The sequence below is a fragment of the Ptychodera flava genome, chromosome 4 (genome assembly GCF_041260155.1).
Source record: "Ptychodera flava strain L36383 chromosome 4, AS_Pfla_20210202, whole genome shotgun sequence".
In the NCBI taxonomy this organism is placed as follows: domain Eukaryota; kingdom Metazoa; phylum Hemichordata; class Enteropneusta; family Ptychoderidae; genus Ptychodera; species Ptychodera flava.
The window spans coordinates 16,009,668-16,033,907 of NC_091931.1; the positions used below are offsets into that span (position 1 = coordinate 16,009,668).

General features: G+C 37.2%; 1 protein-coding gene across 1 annotated transcript in view; it reads right to left on the reverse strand.

Moving 5' to 3' along the window:
• Positions 1-22,128, reverse strand: part of LOC139131002 (amyloid beta precursor protein binding family B member 2-like) — a 154,935-nt gene extending 132,807 nt beyond the window's left edge. The window contains exon 1 of the mRNA XM_070696893.1: positions 21,912-22,128. The gene's annotated coding sequence lies outside the window, so the exon portion shown is untranslated. The remainder of the gene's footprint in view (positions 1-21,911) is intronic.
• Between the last annotated feature and the right edge of the window lie 2,112 nt (positions 22,129-24,240).

Genomic DNA, 24,240 nt, shown 5'->3' on the forward strand with positions numbered 1-24,240 from the left:
AATGCTATCTTCTGAAGAAAACATAAAACTATGAACTCTGAATACTTTTCTAGAAACAATAAAATCTTACATTTTCTCAATCTGATTAAAAACGGCGACGTTTATACTTCCACGGTGTTCTCTTGCTGTCTGCCTCTAAGGTAAAATTAAAAGTATACAGTCACCTGTAATCTAAATATGCCCATATATGGTCAAAGGGGCGTTCCTTGGTATTCGAAACGCCCATGTGAGGGCGCTGTTTTTAAAAAGCGGCCACCTGCTTAAAATCCGTGATTGGTTAGATTTTCTCTTTCCATGGTAACTGTAGCAAAATTGGAACAGGTGACAGTATACCTTTAACACAATAACCTATTCATGTGCATAATAGTATGCACACTGCATCTTATTAAGTTTTCCTTTGAACTGAATAATAGCATGTTTAAAATTACCAACACCATACATACATTTTTTTTAAGTCCTGTATATTTGGGGTTTTTTACCCATGAGCAGATTTAGTAGCAGAAATGGTTGAACAGCACTTTCAGTTTCATTTCCAAGTAAATGTACACATTTGCACTGTACACTGTACATGCACATACCAAAGCACACTACTGCTGCTGGGGAGATATTTGTAGAGCTGTGGTTTTGTTTGATCTTCAGCCTCATGGGCTATGCTATCATGTGTGCATTCACTGACACACAGATGGCAGTCATATGCACAGTGTTGCACATAAAAACGAAGCAACACAAACATCCCTGCATAATATTTTTAAATGATTGGGCTGCATACTGTAAGTCATGACCATAACTAGCCCTAATGAACAAGAATCATGAACATCAATAAGAATTAGGAGTCACCATGCTTACTTTTGGATTAGAGAAACAAATTAGTGCCTACCAACATTTGAGATTTTAAACAGTCGCAACTCATTGGAGAATTATATATTTTCAATTTACACTAAGATGATAAAAATTTCAGATGCTCCACAGACTTAGTATATAGTAATGAGTCCACACCAGTAGCAGAGCAGGAAAGGATTTTTATAAATTTGAGGATCCAAATATCAGTTCTGATGGCACATCTCCTTTAACCCTTTGAATCACTGTATTTTTTCCCACCAAAATTTTAATGCAAAATTTACTAATTTTTCTTAATTTTTCTGTGCTTTTTGGATAATTTTGTACCAAGTGGACATCACATTTCATTGGCTACATTTTGTTATCAAAATTTTGGCAAAAAACGGGGGAAAAATGATTTGGTATAATTTATGAAGGTGACTAAAATTGACTTTGGCACTCAAAGGGTTAATCAAACAAACAGAAAGACAGTATCATGCTCATACATACATGTACATATGAGTCTGTCTTTGATACACTACGTATCTTCTTCAAAATTCTTCACCATTTCACATACTGTATCAATGTACACGAGCAGTTTACACAAAATCTTTCAAGAAGTCTTCCAGTGACTCAAAGATCAAACAAATCATGTTTACTGGATGGAAAACCACTCTTGAGAGGAGCACGGTTCTTCACTGGGTCGCCAGGAGTGTTTGACGAGCTCCACAAATGAACGACAGACACTTTTACTGGGGTATCCTTCTGAACAGCTGAATAAATAACTTTGGAATCAATATTTTTTGATCAATACATGTACGCACAATCTGTCTAGCTGACCGCAAGCAATACCGTTACGCCTACCGAAATCTTTGAAACACATTGGAACATACATGCATCAGCAACATATGGGTTTTTTATTCAAACAACAAGCAATCTTTCTGCATTTTCAAAAACCACACGTAATCACTTCAATCTTTACATTAATTAATTTTCAAACTATGTTGTTTATACTTCACTAATTAAAATGAAAACACTGTATGAAAATACAATCCACTAAACACTGTTTTCATAATGCCCTTAGTAAAACTACTGCAGTGCTCTTGTTTCATAATCTTCATGAATTTTGGTATATATATACACTAATATCAGTCAATATTCAAATCAAGTGATACCCTTTCTCATGATCACTGAAAGCTCAAGAAGGCTATGTGAGGGCTCTCTCACCAGTTAAAGTTCCTTGTATTTGTGATAAAGTGTCATAGTTGTCAAGAAAGGGAAGGCATCCTGCAAAGAATATACCCTCTAAAACAGGTATATTGTACCATGTACAAGTAAATGACTGCCCTTAGTCAACCTGTGAGACTTGTGAGAGTAAAAATGACATTTTTTTTTAAGGAAAAACAAGCGGAATTTTGAGAATTCACATTGCCATTGGCAAGACAGCAGCAAGACAGAACAGGTAAGCCCCTATAAAGAGTCCTGTTCACTGTGATCTAACGTTATTCCCAACCTGATTGCTGGCCGAACATCTTTATCCTGCCTTCTGGCATTCCGTTTTGTCATGGTAACTATGATGTAGGTACATATACTGTAACTGAGAGTCCATTAACCCATGGTGAAAAATGTCTTACAGCATTTAAGAATTACCTTGAAAAACTTGCAGTGAGTGAAAAATATTCTATAATTGTCTGTTCCAAGGATAAAATCTAAAATTATATTTTCTCCTTTCAGCAAAAGCTGATTCATGATATATTCCGTGATGGACAAATGCAAAATACTGGTAAATGTAAATAGAAAATGTCTGGACAGAAACTCCACAGGGGGTCAAGGGGGAGGTTAACCCTTTTCTTGCCAAGTCCATATTTCACCACCAGGTCAAGATGGTTAAACTTAATGAAACACAACATATTCCATATGGTGTATTTTAACATAATACTGTACATTTGAAGCTGTTGAAAACAAATACTGTAAACTTGATTTTTTTGGACTAAAGATGCTATAACAGACCAAGCCAAGTGGGTGAAAATACGTCATGTTTTGGCTCGATACCACTCTTTACTGACTTGGCTGATGGGGTAGTGATACTGTCTGGCAGGAAAAGGGTTAAATCTGCGAAAAATGAAAGAGACAGCACCCGGCAAATTGACGAAGGAATCAATATGATAAGTATGATAACTAACCCTTTATTTAAGTGGTAATATAGCGTATTACCAATGGTAGGCAGCATTGATTAATTTCCTAATTGTCTGACAGTAATTACAGACTGACTGATTTGAGCATTGAAACCAAGCACCTCTTTGTGAATAGAAAATCTGTAAAACACTACATTCAATGGGTGACTTGGCTGGGAATTAAACGTAAAAATTATATCTTTTCAATTCCAAACAATGCAGTTAATTAGAGTCTCACCTACATGCATTCTACAGAGACCAGCTAATATATTATCACCTTTGTGCCTTTTCCACTGTGTGTATGGCCATAAACCTGAAAGCTGTGGTACCCGATTTATTGTACTGATAAGCCAGTGTCCTACATGTTGTATTCTCACATCTTGCATGTTGAAGTCTGTAGACAGGGAATCCAAGTGCCGAATGCACAAGGGACTTGGTTGTGACTAGCACTTGCCATGCAAATGTCGCAAAGACGGTATATGCATCTGTCAACAGTCTGTACACAGACTTACAATGGCATGCCATTGCAATGAAGTATTTATGATGATTAGAATTTTGTGAATAATTTCTATCAAATTATTGCATGAGCAAGTTCATGTACATATAGGTACTGCGTGCATCATACACACACATACAAACATGTGAATGAATGAATATATATATATATATATATATATATATATATATATATATATATATATATATATATATATATATAAAAGGATTCCTGATTTGCACTGATTTGCAATAAATATGTATAAGCTCTCAAAGACAATAAATACATTACAGAATTGTCTATTGCCTATCATTTTCTTTTAAACATGACTCTAAAGCATTATAATACACTTCACTGGCAGTTACTTTTAGGGTTTCACATTTTCAGAAATCTTATCATGACATATATGTATGCTCTTCAGGGAATATGAGTACAATGACAGTGAGGGGGGGACAATACCTTTTGCAATTCATAGTGACACACCATTTATATCTGGCGATACGCTCCACAGACACATCTGACTTTGGATGTTAAACTCACGTTCATAAAAGCCACTCTCTTCCACTCAATATTTAATATTTATATCGCAGATTAGTGTTGCCACGGCTACCTATCCTACGCATCTCAAGACGTTTCCATGACAACTGATGGACATCCCTAACTATTCTGCCATTCTTTATTTATCAGCATCTAGACTTGAATACAAATTAGCACCAAATAAGGCTGTCTGCTTGCTACAAGGCACAGACTAGAATGAGACCAGCACCATGGCAACTAGATCTCATCAAATCTAATCTGATCAAGGAATGATCCACTTCCCATCACCAAACTGTCATACACACATCTACATTGTATATGTTTAAAGACTTTCATCTCTATTTCCCACAAAAAAAGACAACTAAAATTAAACTTAAAATGCTCTACTGTAAATTTTGATGAGCACGTCTGTGTGTGGATCTATATAGTGCTCTTGACACAATATGGTAAATTTATACTCATACACCTGTAGTGTACACTGTTGATGAAAACTGTTATCATGAAATCTATCAGCACTTTTATCTTAATTTGCAAATCTAAGTATGAAATGCCATTATTTTTGCATATTTAAATCAATGGCTCTGTGTAAATGGCTAGTCAGTAAACAAGTGATTTTCTTTTCTGTGTACTTGAAGTAAAAATCTCAACATGCATCTTTAAGGAATATTAAACACATGCTATATGCACGAGAAACTCATGAAGTATTTTAAGTGTACAAGATTTCCACTAGTGCAGATCACTAACTGTGTGGTTTTACAGCCATTTCATCCTCTCATCATCAAAATTTGGAAAATTTGACTCATGACCCTTTTGCATTTGACCATTGCACTGTACATGTATATCCAATTGGCAGATGAAAAAAGACAACACGCTTGTGGCTGATATCCCCAATACAGCAATGAGTTAGATCTCACTCTACCAGGGCATTACTGAACATGGAAATATGTTCATTTATTTTCATCATTGACATTTGGAATTAATATCCATCATGATAAACTGTTTCTATTGTTGTCTATAACTTCAGCAATTAGTCACAATTAAGATTAAAATACTCACTCGCTCATTTTTCAGTTGTGATTGCAATTACAATTTCATTTTGCTCCATTCACCAGAGTAAGGCAGAAATTGCAGACATATCATCATATGAATCAATTTGGAATACTCAGCCTACTTTTAAATACACTGTTTTGCTAAGGTTTGAGATCCTATATGAAGGTAAATTGTTTGGGAATCCTGATAACATTCCTGTTGTTCCTTGGCAAGATTACTTTCAATTGGCAAATGTATGTTATGGGGGGACCCTGTAAAAAGATGGGGTTATGAGATTCCCCGAGAATTTACAGCAGTAATTGCCTTATCAAAAACACTGGATGAATATGACATGACTGCTCAAACCAACCTGTGTACAATTTTTTACGCATCTGTACTTTAGTATATTGCCACGCAGATTTCATGTATGGGTATATCTTAAAGACACAGGTATACTTCACAGACACATCTTGCAGAAGCACATACAGGCATACATCTGCATACACCACAGACTAAGGGCGCCCCTTACTGTAAAGCACCCTGATGCTAAATTTTATAGGCTATTGTTTAATGAATATCTTGACAGTGTGAAAACTTATCAACTCCATTCTAAAACGCTGAAATTCACATAACATGGAACATATGATTGGCATATTCGATGATAAAAGTTGGTATTGTCACTGTATATGTTAGATGAAAAGGAAAGAGTGCATGGTACATGTATTCATCAATTGGAAAGCTATTGCTTGAAATATCTATTGACATGAACAATGTCGGTGTGTTTTATTCTTCAGCATTCAATTATTTCTATGTGTACATCTACCAAGCAGTCCACCAGCCATATAAGCAGTTAATACCCTTGCACTTTTGAAATCACAAATTATTCTGTTTAGCCAGCTCTGTGCATTCTTTCAGATCAATGGAACTTAATGAAACTGTTCACATCACGGGATCAATAAGCTACTACCAGTGAATAGATGAATCTCCTTTTCAAAATACACACACGCAACAGCAGTTACTCTGACATGAGCTGGGCTGCCAAATGGTACATTGGTTATTGTCAATCCGGGCAGACATTAGTTTGTCAACTGATACAGTGAAAGTGCCAGTCGGCTTACTCTTCTTATTTCCTAGGTTGCAGTTTGTAAGCCTAAAGTTAAACTACAGTAGTTCAAGTTGAAAGTAAGCATGATGGTTCAGGAACTTTTACTTTGAACTAACAAACTAACAACCATAATTAATATATATATATATATATATATATATATATATATATATATATATATATATATATATATATATATATATATATATATATATATATATATATATATATACACACACACACACACAACACACACACCTTCCCACATAACGCTCCATGTTACTTGTTACGCCAATGAATATTCTACATTGCTAATTCTCATTATGACTTTATTTGTATACACGAATGAACAAATGCTTATTAACATACTTTGCATAAATTAATACAATTATTTAGGAAATCGAACATACGATGAATCCTAACATTGGTAGTCTGCGTATGGGCATTTTCAAAGCAAAATTACAGCATAGAGAAGGTGCTGTTTTCAATTGATATTGACAGTTGTCTTGAAATTGAATTCATATTTAGAAGTGAAATATGGGTAGAAAATTGGCTTTCCACAAAATTCAACCTGATTGACTGAGGATTAACTGTGCAGTTTATAACATTACCACTCCTACCTGTATGTTGTTTTCATCTGTTTTTACTGTGACAAGCTTGAACAATTGGAGATTCAGCCATTATAAATGAATTCAGCGAGTTTCTTATTTTGCAACAGAGCATACGACAGCTTGCCAGACACACTGAAAAATTGCTTTATATTCTCATTAATAAAAAAAATATACATGTATACCAGTACCTCAAGGCTCTAACTACTATATGCATTCACATCTTGTTTGCATTTTGAGTCCCAAATCACTCTCCCTGATTGAACACTTATTGTTGAAAATCAAATTTCAAAAGTTAACCATTGTATATCTGGTGTGTATTGCATTGTGTATACTGCTACCCTAAAGCAACATTGTGCAAAATGCATATTTTTTGAGTTCCAGACTATCATGTTCAATTTTCAGTAATTTTCCTAACTTATGCTGACTCTAAGTCACTGAAATATGTGTCCTTTGAATAATTTGCTCAAACAAAAGTCTGTTTCATGTGGATTTCCACCAAAAAATCTCACTTTCTTGTAAGCATTCAGTGCTGACCAGATTTTTAGTTCAACAGCACATGGTAGAGAACAAATAAATGAACATGATGTGATCAACTCTGAACTCTGCACAAAACGGCCTTTTATACAATATATACTGCATGATATCATGATGGACTGAATACTTTCATATTGAAGATTACACATTATATGATAGCAGTCAGACTTTCAACCAGATGACACATATATCATTATTTCCAAACTGACAAATAATGAGTCTGCTTCTTTTACAGAACAGTTTACACAACAACAGGCACAGTACTGGACACTTGACTGTATACATGTATGCATCACAGTGCAATAATGTTCATTCAATCTGTCCCCAGACTACTTTATTAAGCCATACTGAAGTTATGATTTGCACTTGAACATAGCTGGTTTTTTTGGATATGACCTACAGGCTTTGTAAAATTGGATTCATGTCCCTATAACTATGAACATATCGGTATGTATTGCTATAGCAGAACTAGGGCTGCCTACATGTGCATATTTTCAAAAATCGTATCCCATTTTTACTCCAGCTCAGACAACCATGCCCCATAGAGTGTTCAGATACTATTCAGACAGACTGGCCCCAATTTCCTACATAAGATACTGTCATTTATGGAACACAGATTGTTGAGAAAACCCCATCCATCAGTATCTATTTTTTCTTAGAGTCTGTCAAGATGTAGTGGTTGACATAATTATAGATCATGTTCACCATAAACGAAACATGAAGTTTTTGATAATTATCTTATATAAAGGGCAGATAGCCAATAGCACAACATGCCGCATTAGTGAACCTGCTGTGACTGTAATCATATAAATAGATTTTATCAGATCAGAGATTGGCTAATAACGGAATAAATAGTACGGTATAATATCTCCTATTTTGGAAATGACCCTGACAGCTAAGACCCAACTTATTTATTTTCTTCAGTCCAGACTCCACTACAATTCTAGACTAAAAATAACCAACAAGAACGGTTGGTCATTCTTGGCCTATTCAAATGTAAACAAACATATACCTTACTCGTCCGGTATAAGCCCCTGTTCATGTATAAGCCCCCCCTACTGATTTCAGAGGATTTTAGAAAATGCATTACATCCGTGTATAAGCCCCTACCCTAGTGTAACTCAAATACAGAAAGGTTAAGAGAGTATATTTGGTCATTTAACTTGGTAAAATTACTTTTAGATAATAAAGAAACTATTAAAGATGTTAAAACAATGGGAATCTGGTGTTCCCTTGACAGCATCGTGAGGAAAATGACACGTTTTCCAAGTACTATCTTGATTCTTTGACCCTGTTCACCCCCGTCGCCTAAATAGAATAGTCTCACTCTCGTCAGCCATTGTTTATTTTCATTCACGGCCACGATGTTTTCATGCTCGAAACATGCAGTTTCTTTTGTTTGAAGCAATTATCCTTTCATTTGTGGTGACTATTACAATTTTCACTTCTATGTTGTTGTTTTCACAAGATGTAGACAGTTTGATACTGGAATATTGAGTTGCCCTTCCGTATAGGCAATGCATGCCTGTTCACATTACTGTTGATCAGCAGCATACATGAAGTCTTTGTTTCAAGTTTTGGGTTTCTTTCGACGCTGAAATTTCATCAAAATGTCACTTCTGTATTCAGAGATTGTACAATCAATTTCTTTGGATATGTAAGTCGAGTAGCGATAGAAAGATCGAGTAGTGTTGAAAAAATAGTGCATAAATTAGCATAAATTAAGCGTCCATGGCAGATAACATGGGGTTGCTCGAGTATAAGCCCCTCCCCTAGTTTCACAGCTGTTTAGTGTTGCCGAACCGGGGGCTTATACTCGGATGAGTACGGTAGTACATGTACTTGTTATACCGAAATATACAGTACATGTTTTTATGAGAACATGATATCAAACATTAGACTGTTGATGTACATGTAGCATGTGCATGACCACACATAGTTTTATGTGCAAATGCACAGCTGTACATGTAAAATACAGCTGTATACTGTATTGAACTCTGTACAGTATGCACATACAAGTATATTACACTGTGTATTGTCACCTACAAACATTACGAAATGTCTCAGCCTCTTCATCATGGCCTCTTGCAAGGAGGTACATGTACGTCTTGCAAGGTACATGTATGTTCCATCTCCATTTGACTTTTGTGAATTCTCCATTCTGTACAATACACATGGTATTGCTTCTAATTTCACTCATACTATCGAATACGTAGTACGTTCATATATAAACTAGATATGTGTACTTTCTCTCTCTCATATACATGTACATCTAAATGTCTGTCATAAGTAGCTGCTCTACGCCAAAAGTTGGGTGATGAAGACAACTTTGCAGTTGGAACAGTACCCACTCACCACTGACAATACACTGTATAAAGAAGAAGAAGATAATTTACCAATGGAACAATCTTCAGACACTGACATGAGGTAGAGATGTTCTGATGGGTTTATATCTTCACGATGTTGTACGCTGAAATGCTTTACTAGTGAGTGGCACAGTGTTTGTATTTTAGAAGGGGAGAGTTACAAGACTAATTCTGCGCATGGTTCAATTTTCACCTTATATACTCTTATCTTACAAGCATCACAAGACTCACACATAAACCTGCCAGTGCTAGGTCTTTCAATCTACTTGTCAGGCTGAAGTAAAGTTCTCTGTAAGATTTTAAGATCTTAAGAAGCTTGCCATAAATGCATGTAGTCACACCTGGACCTCTCTACTTAGTGTTTTTTAAAAGCCTGAAAGCCAATTCAATACTAACCCCATTGCTGTCAATTAGATGGAAAGTTGTAGGCTGCCTATAGTTAAGCGCAAAAGAAATCATTGAAAGCTTGCAGGAAATATAGATACAAACTGTTCATAAAAAAATACATGGTAGACACTGCAAATTTAAAACACACTATGGTTACATTAAATCTTGGTTACACACTGAACCTATTCATTGTGCTGTTTTTACTTGATGCTTCGTTGAAAATAAAATATTTCATTCTCTTGCCGTCAACTATAATTATATAAATGTATTATTGTCAAAGGGCTGCCTACAGAATATCACAAAGATAAGGTATCTTGAATTTGTTTTAATAAAATCAAATCATTAATTGTTTATTGGGTACCAAACCTTTGTTTATTGGGTACCAAGCATTTGATGGCAAAGGTGACTTTTCCCCTACCCCCCCCCCCCCAAAAAAAAACCCACCAGACTTTGGACAAACAGAAATCACAATAACAGAATCAGGTGAGTCACAGATGATATTAACTACATGTATGTGGCAATACCTTCACAGGAAAGGTTTGAAGGGAAATTGGATAGAAGATACAGTATAATGCACTGCTTATGTTATACTGAAGGAGTTTTTAATATTATTCCAAAGACAATATAGCTTTAAAGCATTATAACAAAATTCAAAGGTTCAAAGGAAATTACGTAGACTTGAAAGGTAATGTAGCATTTCGAACAAGGTTTGAAAAGTTCCAAAATCATTTTATGAGAGAACTTCACAATACAGACTAGTTCACAGATAATCAGTAAACAGCTTTGAAAACTTCATAACAATTTTGGATAGGTGGTTAATTGCTTTGACAATGACTGGTACAATTCAAAGAAAGGAAGCACCAAAGTTCAGATTTGAACTTCAAGCAGACAGATTGCAATTTCTTGACACAGAGCAGAGAGTTTCTTTCCAATTTCACTTATGCTTCATTGCCTAATACATCAAATGTCCTTAATTTTGAGGACCTGGTGTGAAATGGCTAGATAGTAGATTATTTATTAATTACAAGTTAATTTATTGTCATATAATTGGCTTGTAATTCAGCCCCTGATGGTGAATAAGCTCCGATCATTTCAGCTTTCGTGAGTTCATAAATTTTTCCGAAGCAAGATGAAGGACAACATAACCCTGGAAAGTCACGAGCTTTTGAAATGCGCAACCAAAGAAAGTGATTTCTAACACAGGTAAGATAGAATGGCGATATTGTGTGAGGGTAAAGGAGATTACTTAGGACTTCAATCAATGTCAACAGTGAAATAACCTCACACGCAGCATACCAGCCTAGCTGTCATTTCACTTCTCACACAGGTATAACAGTTGTATATTGGACATGTATGCAAATGAAAGCCATTTAAAAAACAATACACCATAAACAGCCACAGATTGCGATTCAAGTGAGAATCACACAGGGGATCAAAATATCGAAAATGGCACTGCTAGTACCACTACATGTACATAACAGAGAGCTGCCTCTTTTGAGCATACACAGTAATCTCAGTCCTTTTTCGAGAGAGAGAGTATAAACAGAACCATTCACTGCCCTTGTGATCCAGTCATCCCACCAAAAAGAAAACAATTCGAACGTTTCAAAGTGATATTGGGTTACGCACTGTGAACAAGGGGGTTAATGTGTTGTTGGTATCAACATCCATTGTGTTAGAAGTTGTACACTTGTGGGAAATACTCTCCAGTTTAAGACCCAAAGAATGACCGGATCACCTTCATCAAACAATGGAACATTCCCCTCAATTGCGGACATTGGAAATGCATTTGTTCCAATGTCAGTGGGTCATAGATGTCAGTCACAATGGGTCTGCAGACAATCACACACACATGTTCAAATTTTTTTGCACTGTCTAAATTTCGATACTTTGTTATTTATATAAATTGTCAATATAGGGCGATATCAAAAGTGACATGTTTTCACAGTTCATTTTTTAGGTCACCTCAACAACATTTGACAGTTACATGTACATGCACAGTATTCATCACACTTTACGTTGTACCCACACACAAGATATTGTGGCTGCATCACTGTACACCATTTTGCCGTTCCTGTATGTATATCTTTTCCTCGTTCATATTTTTATTTTCATTTCTCAGTTTTATAGTTCTCTTTAAATCTAACAAGAATCTACAACTTGACTTTTAAATAAAGGGAGTGGCCCCTATGATACTGAGAACCTGTATAAGGTTTTATATAGAATTAAAACTGATTATAAACATGCTATAAATGCTGGTGATTTCCCCATGTTCATTTGCACAGTCAGCTATGAATGCATAATGATACCTTCTCTGCAATACATGGAATAATTTGTATCCACTGCATCTCATAGAGAATGTATGAATTGACAGCCAAGTCACATTCAAAGATGGTAATTCAGAATACTTTGTTTTTATGATTTCAACAAACTGCTGAGATACTTGCAAAAATGTCCCCAGGTATCTTTTTAAAACAAATGGCTGAAAAATGATCGAAAACAAATCGCTACAGATAGTGGTCGCCAGGGCCAAAACAGGACACTATCAGTGTCTGAGAAAACAATTTTGGTGGGTTTTCAAGACAGACACCCTGATCACTGTTGTTGCCAAAAGAAACACTGTATACACAGAGAAGTAGTCCACATTATTAGCATTTTTTGCTCAGCAGAATACTGGAACCTGAGACACAAACCTTCAGGACGACAGCATGATATAGGTTACATGGTCATTGACACCGAGGTCAACAATTTCAATTCAGTGAGGCGTCTTGACGCCAAACAGGAGGCGGCCGAAAATTGCTTCAGTCTGCCCTATATTGTTTTGGTCACGTGTGACCGTAAAATGCGATATCATCCGTCGAAAGCCGAGCACATCTGTCATGAATGGGTCAGTTTCCTATGACAGCTAAATAGCTACACTGATCTGCAATGTGGAACCAGTTTAGCATCGACCACAAACATAACCTCTTTCACTGGGTAGATATGTCATACACAGGCATAAAATTTCACTTAAAATTTTCTGAAAAGAATGACAGACAGAGTTACACATGGACTGTGGGTAACAGATGAACACTCATGCACAAACTGTGGGAATATATTTGGAATATGAGATTTTAACTATTGAACAAAATAGCTTTCGTGTTTTTCAGAACAGCAGGAAAGGGAAACCAGAATGTTTCATTTTCTACAAATACGTAGAATGTTATAAAACAAAACAAACATCAAGCTAAATAAATTCTATGACAATGTCAGTCTGTATCGGTTTGTGAGGGGGAATAAAGTTTCAATACCCATGCAGATTGTACACATGTACACAGATGTACATAAATGGGATCAAAATTACGACAATGCCTACAAAAGTGCCTTGATTAATGCTGAACCCTGTAAGTAATATGATGAACCACACATCTGATTTTCCTATATCTAAAACTGCAAAACGACTGATATTGAATACAAGATTGTGCGCAAACTTTCAGTATGGCTGGAAATGTGGATATTTCAGAATGAATGTCTCAACACAACATACATACACATTGGATCTACTGACTGAGATGAGGAAGGTTTTAGTCTCCCTCCAATCTCTCTGGTTCATTTGAGGTTCTACAAATGCTGAAAATACTGTTTGTATATGATTTTGGTTTCGATGAAACTGACAGGCTCTAGACAAAGGGAGGCTGTAAACATAGACCCTCGAGGGTCTATGCTGTAAACCATGTGATTAACGAAAGCTACTCCACATGTTCTTCTACAACATGTGTAAATCAAAATGGTTTCAAAACTAAGAGTTCTTTGACAATGGTCGCTGCTTATCAATTATCCATTTCTCTGGTTTTATCACCAGTTCTAATCTTGGAATTTATTGTTGTCATTGGTATTTCCTGCTTAATGTCTATTTGTTCTCAACATTTATGGTCCACAATCTCACGGCTGATACACGTATATTGTCCTAAAACGTGCTACACAAAATCAGAATTATTCATTTCAGAAAATGTCGTCATTGAAAGTAGATACTAAAAAAGGTTGTGACGTTTCTGTTCTGTGAAAGTGTGGGCGTTTAAGAGGCATTTCTTCTCTATACCTAAGCAGACGGAAAATTCAGAAATGATCATATAAATTATCAACGATGTGTGCCCAACTAAGTAATTGCAGCAGACGGTATTCAAGTGTGGCTTTTTCAAATTTTAATGACATTACTTGTAATGTCCAAAACCTTCACTTTATCAGATCGACGCATAGCCCTTTTATAGTAATGAGGCTTGTAACGACGCAGTCATTGTCATAAGACTCAACCAACACCGTCACTGCACCATCAAACAGTTATTTTGCAAGTTCCCTGCATTTTTACTCCCTGCTTATTTGGACGTAAACTGCAAGATCTGATGCAGCGACGACAGAACGATCAAATACAGTGTGTGAACAAATCTTCCTACACTATGACACTACATGTCTTTCTAAAGGGGAGGGGAGAGGAGGGGAGCAGACGCTAGCCATGGGACCCACATTTCAAGGCCAGTTGAACATACAATAGCATTTAGTTACAGACCATTAGGCATCATCATTAAAATGTAGTCATTAATTAAAACTACATTTATTTCTATTTATTTATATTGAGACGCATGATAACATATAGGGTGGGTAGCATGAAGTGAAAGAAAATATTGTTATTATTATCATAATTATAAATATTATTATTATTTTCATAACAGGGATCATGAAAAGGCACTGTTCAACATGGCTGAAGAAGAAGATATTCCAGAATGACTAGATGATGTCTTTCATTTAGCAAACACTTGCTAACTACCTGTACGCACGTACCATGTTCAACAATGAAACATGACTTATGAGCAGCAAAGGTATCTAAACTGATGTTGCCATGTGGTTTATACCAGGATTGGCAAGATGGGAGGAGGGCTGGGGGGAGAGGTTGCTTGCTCAGTTAGAAATCATTTTGGAATCTGCCTGGCGGGTAACTCTAGCCCACATAAACATAAAAACCACACAATGGGTGGACAGCAAGAGTATCGTCATCTTGACGAAATCAATACATACAAGATATCAAATTGATGGAAATTAATACACTACCACTTGCCCAACTATTTAGGTATGTAAGGGTGCCGGAAATCGACAAGTGCGGGGCCAAAGTGAGGGCCAGCACAATCAAAGTGCGAGCGAATGTGAGGGCTTGAAGTGAGGGCTCTCACAATCGAAGTGCGAGCAAATGTGAGGGCTTGAAGTGAGGGCTCTCACAATCGAAGTGCGAGCGAATGTGAGGGCTTGAAGTGAGGGGCGCCTTGAACCGATCAAATTCGGGCTCAGACATACGAAAAATGAGAGTCAAAGTCGTTTTCAACGTTGAATAAAAACTTACTATCTCCAGAACAAGGTCGCGGCGCGGCACAGCTCTGTGAACAGTTGAACGGCTGAGCGCGGAACGAGTACACAATGACCTGCGTACAGATCATGACCCATTACATCACTTCCGTCTTTTTCGTTAACCTTTTCGTGTTTGCTTGTCATCGCATTTCAAATATCACAGATATCCTTTTTATTATAAATACATGCAACTCAAGCGAGCGATACTTCTTCTGGTACCATTGTAAGCTTACGACTATAATGTGACTTCAGTTAAACCAGTTCACGACCTGGGCACGTGAACTCTGATACTGATCCGACATGACGTCGTATGCGGAGTTTTTGCCGGAGAATTTTCGAAGAAAGAGGAAACTTTTTTGAAGAAATTTTAGAGTGGCTTGTTGTTCACCAATAAAGTAAGATCAGGGGAAAATGTATTTTTGGAGACTTGTCTGGTTCTCTATGATTGATTTTTTTAAGAAAAAAAAAATTCAATAGCTACTAAAACTGAGAAATCAGACAACAGCAAATGACAAATTCTTTTTTACGTTTGTACTGACAGTATGCTTTTTATTTTCTCTGTACACAAAGTTTGATAATCATTTCAAAAGATCAATTTCATCAGAATATCAGGGGTCATGAATGCTTGTAACCTTTACATTTTGTTAACAATGATGGATATTTTACCTCAATAAAGAATGCCATTTTGGTCAACGAGCCCTTGTTGTTCACTGAATCAATCCCATGGTCAATTATATTGTCACAGAAATCATAGCTATCTCTGTGTAGTCAGCGATTGACCAGTCATTAGATAGAAATTTGACTGTCTCCTTTGTTTCATACTATATAATCAGAAAGCTCTGCGACCTGAATTGCATCACATTCATACGTTGATTGTCTGTAGCGGAAATGATTGTGCCGTCTCTGGCTCTGAAACTTTTAAGCCAACGACTTGATGATTAGAACAAGCAATCTATCGGCGAGCAACACATCGCGACCGAATCACTTGCTGTAAAACGAATATGCATCACCGTCCTATGCATGCATCGTGAATCAGCCTTGAGATAAACATAAACTCTGTGACAGGCATGTAGGATGCCAAAGACATTTTATGCATTTACGTTTACAACAACCTAGACTTAGTCGATCGTAAGAAAGGTGGTGTTGAAACATATTTCAACTGAACGCAGTGGCTATTTCCCAGTAAAATACGTAACATTCGCTCTCTCTCTCTCTCTCTCTCTCTCTCCCTCTCTCTCTCTCCTCTCTCTCTCTCTCCTCCTCTCTCTCTCTCTCTCTCTCTCTCGTGTCAATATCGGGTGTGGTCGAAATGATCATCATTGCAGTTTAATCTTGAAATTGGTCAAACGTCATAACTAGACACTTAATTAATTATTGTCATGGTCTGGAGCAAGTTATCAGCTTGTATAAAAGTCGGAAGTTTTTGCTTCCGAAGGGGCGCACGCGTAAAATACTGAACGTGTAACTAAAACTCACCGTTGAAAATTTTCAGACATTCAAAATTAAGCCGGTTGTACTGTCAACAATAAATAAGACAGAGCAATACTGCCGACCTCAAAGACTCCGCGTATTTTTTCAACCTTACCAAATGCATGCAGCAATGGCGAGAGTATGAGTCTAAAAATATTACATCACGGTATTTGGCTTGAATATGCCATCGACCCGATGAACACGTTAAATTCGGACACCTGAACCCTGACGCAAACCTGTAAGGTGGTGAAATCTCCGATATATATCGGATATTTACTTGCGATTTGACAAAATCTAGTATCGTCTAGTATCGAAGCTAGAGTCAGTCCTTGGAAGTCGGGTTTGGCCAGAACTGTAAGATGGTGAAATCTCCGATATATATCGGATATTTACTTGCGATTTGACAAAATCTAGTATCGTCTAGTATCGAAGATAGAGTCATTTCTCAGAAGTCGGGTTTGACCAGAACTGTAAGGTAGTAAAATCTTAGATATGTATCGGATATTTACTTGCGATTTGACAGAATCTAGTATTGTCTAGTATCGAAGCTAGAGTCAGTCCTTGGAAGTCGGGTTTGACCAGAACTGTAAGGTGATGAAATCTCCGATATCTATTTACTTGCGATTTGACAAAATCTAGTATCATCTAGTATCGAAGGTAGAGTCAGTCCTTGGAAGTCGGGTTTGGCAAGAAGTGTGAGGTGGTGAAATCTCTGATACATTCGGATATTTACTTGCGATTTGACAGAATCCAGTATCGTCTAGTATCGAAGCTAGAGTCAGTCCTTTGAAGTCGGGTTTGGCCAGAACTGTAAGGCACAGGGCAAGTCATTCTAGTATCGTTTAGTATCGATATTTGTGGCGAAGGGAAATTCGTCTTGGTGTGACTGATGGACAGACAAGCAGACACGATGTGTTCTGTAATTCTGCTACAACACACATTTATTCCGTGGTTCAACTTCTAAGCTTATATATACACCAAACCATAGACCCTCGAGAAAAACGGGACAGGCAACTACTGTTTTTTAATTTTTGTGCGATCTATCTTGGAATAAATTACGTTTATTTGCCAAGCGGTCCCCGACAACAATACTTCGTACTTAACACTGAATTTCATTAACGATCAAACTGACGTTCTGAATATGTACACTTTGCTCTTGCAAGGCACGTTCCGAGTAATGACACACAGAATTTTGAGGGTTTTTTGATACCAGTCATGGTGAATGTTCTGGTAACGATGAAGATCACAGTTTTTCTCAAGGGTCTACGACCAAAGTTAAATGTCAAAGTCGACATTTACAACGGAAAGGTCAGATTTGCATGTTATGGCTTCATTTAACTAACAAATAAACTAATAGATAAACTGACGCTGTGAAATCGTCATTAGTATGTGTACAGAACCCTGGATAATAAACAGGAAATATATTATCTGTTTTGCATCATTTCTGTCGGATTTCCATTCCCGACAATATTAGAGTCCCCAAATCGCCGAAAAATATAGGGTAAATATCGGAGATTTCACAGATCCGGCGTGCCGAGGCACAGGGCAAGTCATTCAAGTATCGTCTAATATCGATATTAGAATCCCCAAATCGCCGATAAATATCGGGTAAATATCGTCGATTTAACAGACCGGGCGTGCCATGGCTCCAAGCAATTTTGGTATCGTGTAGTATCGATATTACAGTCCCTGAAAACGCCGGTGAACATCGGCGGTTACACAGACGCGGCTTCCCATGGGACAACCGCAGTTCATTCGATTCTAGTATCGATTCTATAGTCCCAAAATTGTCGATATGTCAAACTTCGATACAAGATTATAAATACCCGTTATTTAAAAATTGTGCAAAGTCGCGCCTTCATGAGTGTCGAGAGACACTTGAGATTTTGAACGACGTGATCAGTCGTGTGTCATTATTGTCATGGCATTAATTTCAATAACGATAATCCCCCGATGGGCTTATCTCAAGTTTAAAAGCTTTACAAGAAAGTGTTTTTCAGTCCTGACAGTGTATAACCTAATCATGGCGATGACTGATGTTTTAATATTTCTGCCTGTCGCACATATAGCGTTTGATTTCACTTTGACAAGCACTTTGAATGTGCGATCCCTGCTCGATCAGTCAGTCGCCGATTTTAAAAATCAGCCAGACATTATATTCTTAAAGAAACTCAACGATGTAAAGATTACAAAATGCCTCATTCATATTTTTACGGTGTTTGACAGTTTTTTTTCCGTCAGGGACGTCATGTACTTTATTAGCCGTTCGCTCATATCGTGAAGCTTCGATCGATGCTGTAGCTCCATGCATGCTCATACACAGGGCTGCGCCGTTTACACCCAAGTGGAGATCGTATCGCGCTTTTAGCAGTGACTTTGATCACAAGTCTTCATTCGATCAAGGTGAATTTAGTACTGATTTTCGCATGTCTCAACCCTCAAATACGCTCTCACTTTGATTGTGAGAGCCCTCACTTCAAGCCCTCACATTTGCTCGCACTTCGATTGTGAGAGCCCTCACTTCAAGCCCTCACATTCGCTCGCACTTTGATTGTGCTGGCCCTCACTTTGGCCCCGCACTTGTCGATTTCCGGCACCCTTACATACCTGAACTATTTACATATGTTGCAATGCGCCCCCAGGGAACTTTCCCTGAAACAGTCTTTCATAAAATAACAGAATTACTCTGCGAGAAATTAAATCCCAAGCTGTATTTCCTCTCAGTTACAGTGGCACAAAATCATTCCATGGTAATTTCCATGGAGAAATCTGTGTAAAATGCTGTCAAGGAAGTACTCATAACTCAAACTTAAATTTGACAGCATGTTATATTGTTCTAAGCGTGTATTACACTTTGCCTATTAAATTTTGAAATTAGAGTTTCCATAAAATTACACAATCAGAAGTCAGTGGGCTGTGACAAATTGCTATCGCTTTTTCTCTATCCCTTCGCCTGTTGTTTATTTTTTTCAGCAAAAAAAATACAGCTGTACATATTCTAAAAGCACCATCCTGATCAACTGGCAGTACATGCAATAATATTATTGAAAGTTACGCCATACAGTAAGGAGTACAAAATTACACAGACATTTTCTATGCTCTTCTGTCAAGGGTTTCCAAAAAATACAATTTCTATCACAATGTTGATGGAAAACTTTGCATGGATGCAGTCGATGCTGTACTTTTGTACATATCACAATGTCAACATACATGGAATTCAATATTATGTAGGGTTTATGTACTGTTTCTACGGTCAGATCGTGGCAACTCTCAGGGAAATACATGTATGTACTAAAATAGTAAACATCACTGCAGCTATTGACAAGTTGAGCTTATGCTTTTCCACTGCTTATGACACAAGGACTCACTGCACTTTTATGCAAATACCAATCTCTCACCAAAATTTCATTCTACTCTTTATCTGCACACGCTTGCGTCAGACATAATTTGTTTATACAGTACTGAGCTTCACTTGCAATGACTTACCAATAACGATTATAAAGCATGAGTAATCTTCAGTTTTGGCATGGTGCATGGATAATGAGAATAATATCAGTTTAAACCTCTGAAAAATATCAGTCAATAATGGACAAAAGTAACACAGGTGTCAAAGCATCTATTTACATAGCACTGAAATGTTGTAACATATCTGATTATTCCTTTTCAGTCATTCTACAGCTCTGTTCATAATTTGCTGATTGTAACAATTGGATGAACCATGCATGAATGGGCGAGTTTATTGGCCATTGACGCCTTGCCTGTCGTTTGTTTAATAATCCAGTTTTCATCAGAATAATTAAGTTCGCTTTCTAATATTAGTCCAACAAATAGCCCAAAGTGTGAATAAATAAGGCAACATTTATTAGTCTAACAAATACTGACATGAAGATATAGGCATAATATGGGCTATATATAGGCATAGACCCTCCAAAATGATATAGGCTAAGTTCTTATCAAGATACATACATGTTGAGCATGATTCTTTGCAATGTGAAGATCCGTTCTTGAAAAGCTAGACGTCCAATGGCTTTTATTCAAATTTTGCTAAACGGCAATGTCAACTGAATTTGCCCATCAAAGCTGAAGCTCCCAGTTTATTCGGGTTTTTGTTTTTTTCGTGGGGGGGGGGGGGGGGGGGCAGAGATAACCACACATAGTGACATACTACTTACACATCTCAAACCCCGTCTCAAACCAAGGAGGCAGTACAATCAACGGCGTAAAATTTCCATAATCATTTCAATATACTACATATTTTTACACAGACTATCCTTGCCTTTGATGGAGGTGTTTGTCTGTCGATTGTTCTGACTGACATTACGATACACAGGCAAAGGAATAGATCGGACAACTACACCGGAAATGGACGTAATCGCCAGCTCATGTTCAACGGAAGTGGCCACCGTATTGCGCCATTAGAGACCGAAAACTTTTCATTAGAAACGTTAAACTCCCTGGCCATCAACCATATAAAGCCTTTTCCCCATTGCAAATGTATAAGACAACATTGACGCACCACGTCATTCAAACAAAAACGTCACTGATCGCAATAAAAACTGATGGACTGTCGACATTCACCGACGTGTCGGCAAGTTTTTCATTGTGATTTATTTTGAGACATCGACGTCATTCAATGGACGTTGATGTTAAGGTATGTAATATTATATTTCCGCCGTCTCGATGAAATCCTCTCCTCGCCGAAAACAGAGTCTATGATATGCCGACGATCCCTTCAACCCATGGAATATTACCGACCCTGGAACGGATCCTGGAGTCTTGTTTATTTCCATGGAATTGATTCAAACGTGTCGAGTGACCTTCGTTTTATTTGTGAGCAAGATGTAAACAGACCACACGGCCCAGCGCGACAAACATCTTTGGTATACACTTGCACAAATTTCATTAGTTACAGCGTATTCTTTCACAAAGCCATAACACAGCTCCTCGAGATACAAGCATGGCGTAAATTCGAAATAACACGCCATTTTAGACGATTTTAAGCAATTTTCTTACCTCCTGGCGTAGCAACTTGCCCCGTCCAAATCTTGGTAGAGTCTTCTGATTGAAGGTCAAAGGTCACTCTAAAGGCTTTGTTGGACCGGCCTACGTGACAGCTCAACTTATATTGTCATTAAAATATCCGAACTTCACGTCGAACTTTTGTGAAAAGTCCGGCGCAGAACGGTCATTTTCTTGCGATGGTATTTTTTCGCAACTGACTCCAAAATTTCGTAAGACACTTTCTAAGTTGTCATTAGATGAATCACTTTATTATCATAATAATGTCAAAAATTTGCCGCTGGTGGCGCTAACTACCTTGACAAGCATCAATCCCCATATCAATCCCTGGCCAAAGGTCCCTTGCAGGCCAGAGCTGATCACGTATGCACATCGAACTGCACTTTCCCGCGGCATTTTAATTTACGTGTATATCGTTGAAATATTTGGGGTGGAGGAAAGGACTTTGATCTCTCTCTGGTCGATAAAATAACCGTGTACCTTGCTTGGTATGAAATCAACCAAAAGTGGCGCTGCACTTATGTTATTGTTGTTATTAGTTGTTGTTGTAATGTTGTTTAATTATTATTGTCATAACACCATTCCAATTTCAGTATCAAGCAATTGTGAAATAAGACGCTTGAATCATCGAAATTCTTGAAAACTTACGTTTGTCAATGTTAGTATTTACTCTGTATTATGCAATGTTAATTTGTATAAATTGTTTTTGATTTTTGTTTACCTGTTTTTTGTTCTCGTTGGCTTGTTAAACTTTTCAATTAAATGCAAATGCATTTGTTCAGATAATGACCTGGAACATTTGCACTTATAAATGTTTGTTTGAATGTAACAATATGCTACATAAATTATTTTATTTGTTTTTTCTTATATTTGTTTGTTGGTTGGTCTTGGCTTCCCTGTGATGTAATGGTTTCACTGATATGTGAGCAGCTAATAGCATGGGTCAGGGCATAGCCCCTAGGGTTGTGTTGTCACACCGTTTAGCATGGACCTCTGGAATCGCTTAATTTTTTCATACGTCCTAGCTTTTGGGTCGCTTAATTCGGTAAAGGCCAGTTTTCATAACTCACACTATTCTTTTACAAAAACGGACAAAAGTAGTGGAGGAAGTTGCAGTTTAGGGCTTCCTCTACTTAAAGTATTTTGAATCATGGGAAAAAGTGCCAAGCTTGGTGCTTTCATCACGTTATATGGCAGGGACCATCTTCTGATGGATATGGCATCATCCACTCATGTTCACGCCAGGCTGTGCACATTTGCATAACACAAACAGAAGTTTTTTGATGTTATGATCTGCTAGTGTTTTTTTCAAAGAACAATATTTGTAATCATGCTCCTTAGGGTAGCTGCTAGCCCAGCTTTTGCCAAACATTGTACAGTTGAACCAGGTTTAGCTTGACAAGAAAAAAAGGATCATAATTTTCACATTTGCCGACTACACTAATTAATGAGGTTTAATACACTGGTGAAGATTCAGAAAAGAGAAAGGGGAAGAAAACCAAAAGTAAACATTAATCAAGAAATCAAATCTACTGAGCTGGACTTTGAAATGGAAATATAAGATATTTATTTAAACACTGAGATAATTTTGCAAAGGATTGAAGCCCTCTTTTTCCTGTGCTGCAACATTCGATCATTTTGTACTGAAGCTTAGTTCCTACGATTTCAGGAGAAAAAGTGTTTAATATGTAAGAATCGTCTAACATATTACAAATGGAAAAGGTCAGATTTGTAAAGCATCAGTGTTTTACTTTATTGCATACGGAGGCCACTTTTGTGAAATGTGATCTGATTGTACAAGTACATAAACCTGAGTCTGTATAGTAATGCAGCATTTGATTGGTTTAGAAGCTATTTCTCTCACATATGAATAGCAGGATAATACAGTTTTAAAAGGCAAGGACAAGCTGTCCCTGAAGCTAAAGGTATCTCAATACGAAGTTCATTGAACTAGATTTCTTTTCATTCTGCGAGTCTTCTGGGTGCGTGCGTGAGTTATCTATGAAAAGTGAGTGTTTGCATTGATAACATTGAGAAAACGGCAGAATTGTGAGACGAAAGGTTTACTATCACAACCTTGGTGCAGTGTTTTATCTGTACACTGTGACAAAGGCATGGATGATCTGCCTGTCAGTTGCATGGCTGCAATTATACCTGTAAATGCAAATTTAATATCAAATTTCAAGGGCTAGCCTGGATGTTCATCCAAAGTTCATTGACATCAGTGACAAGAAGCCCAAACATCTTAAACTCAGAAAAACACAATGTCTCGATGGATTTCATAACTAGACCATATTTCCAAATAACTGACAGCAAAATTTTT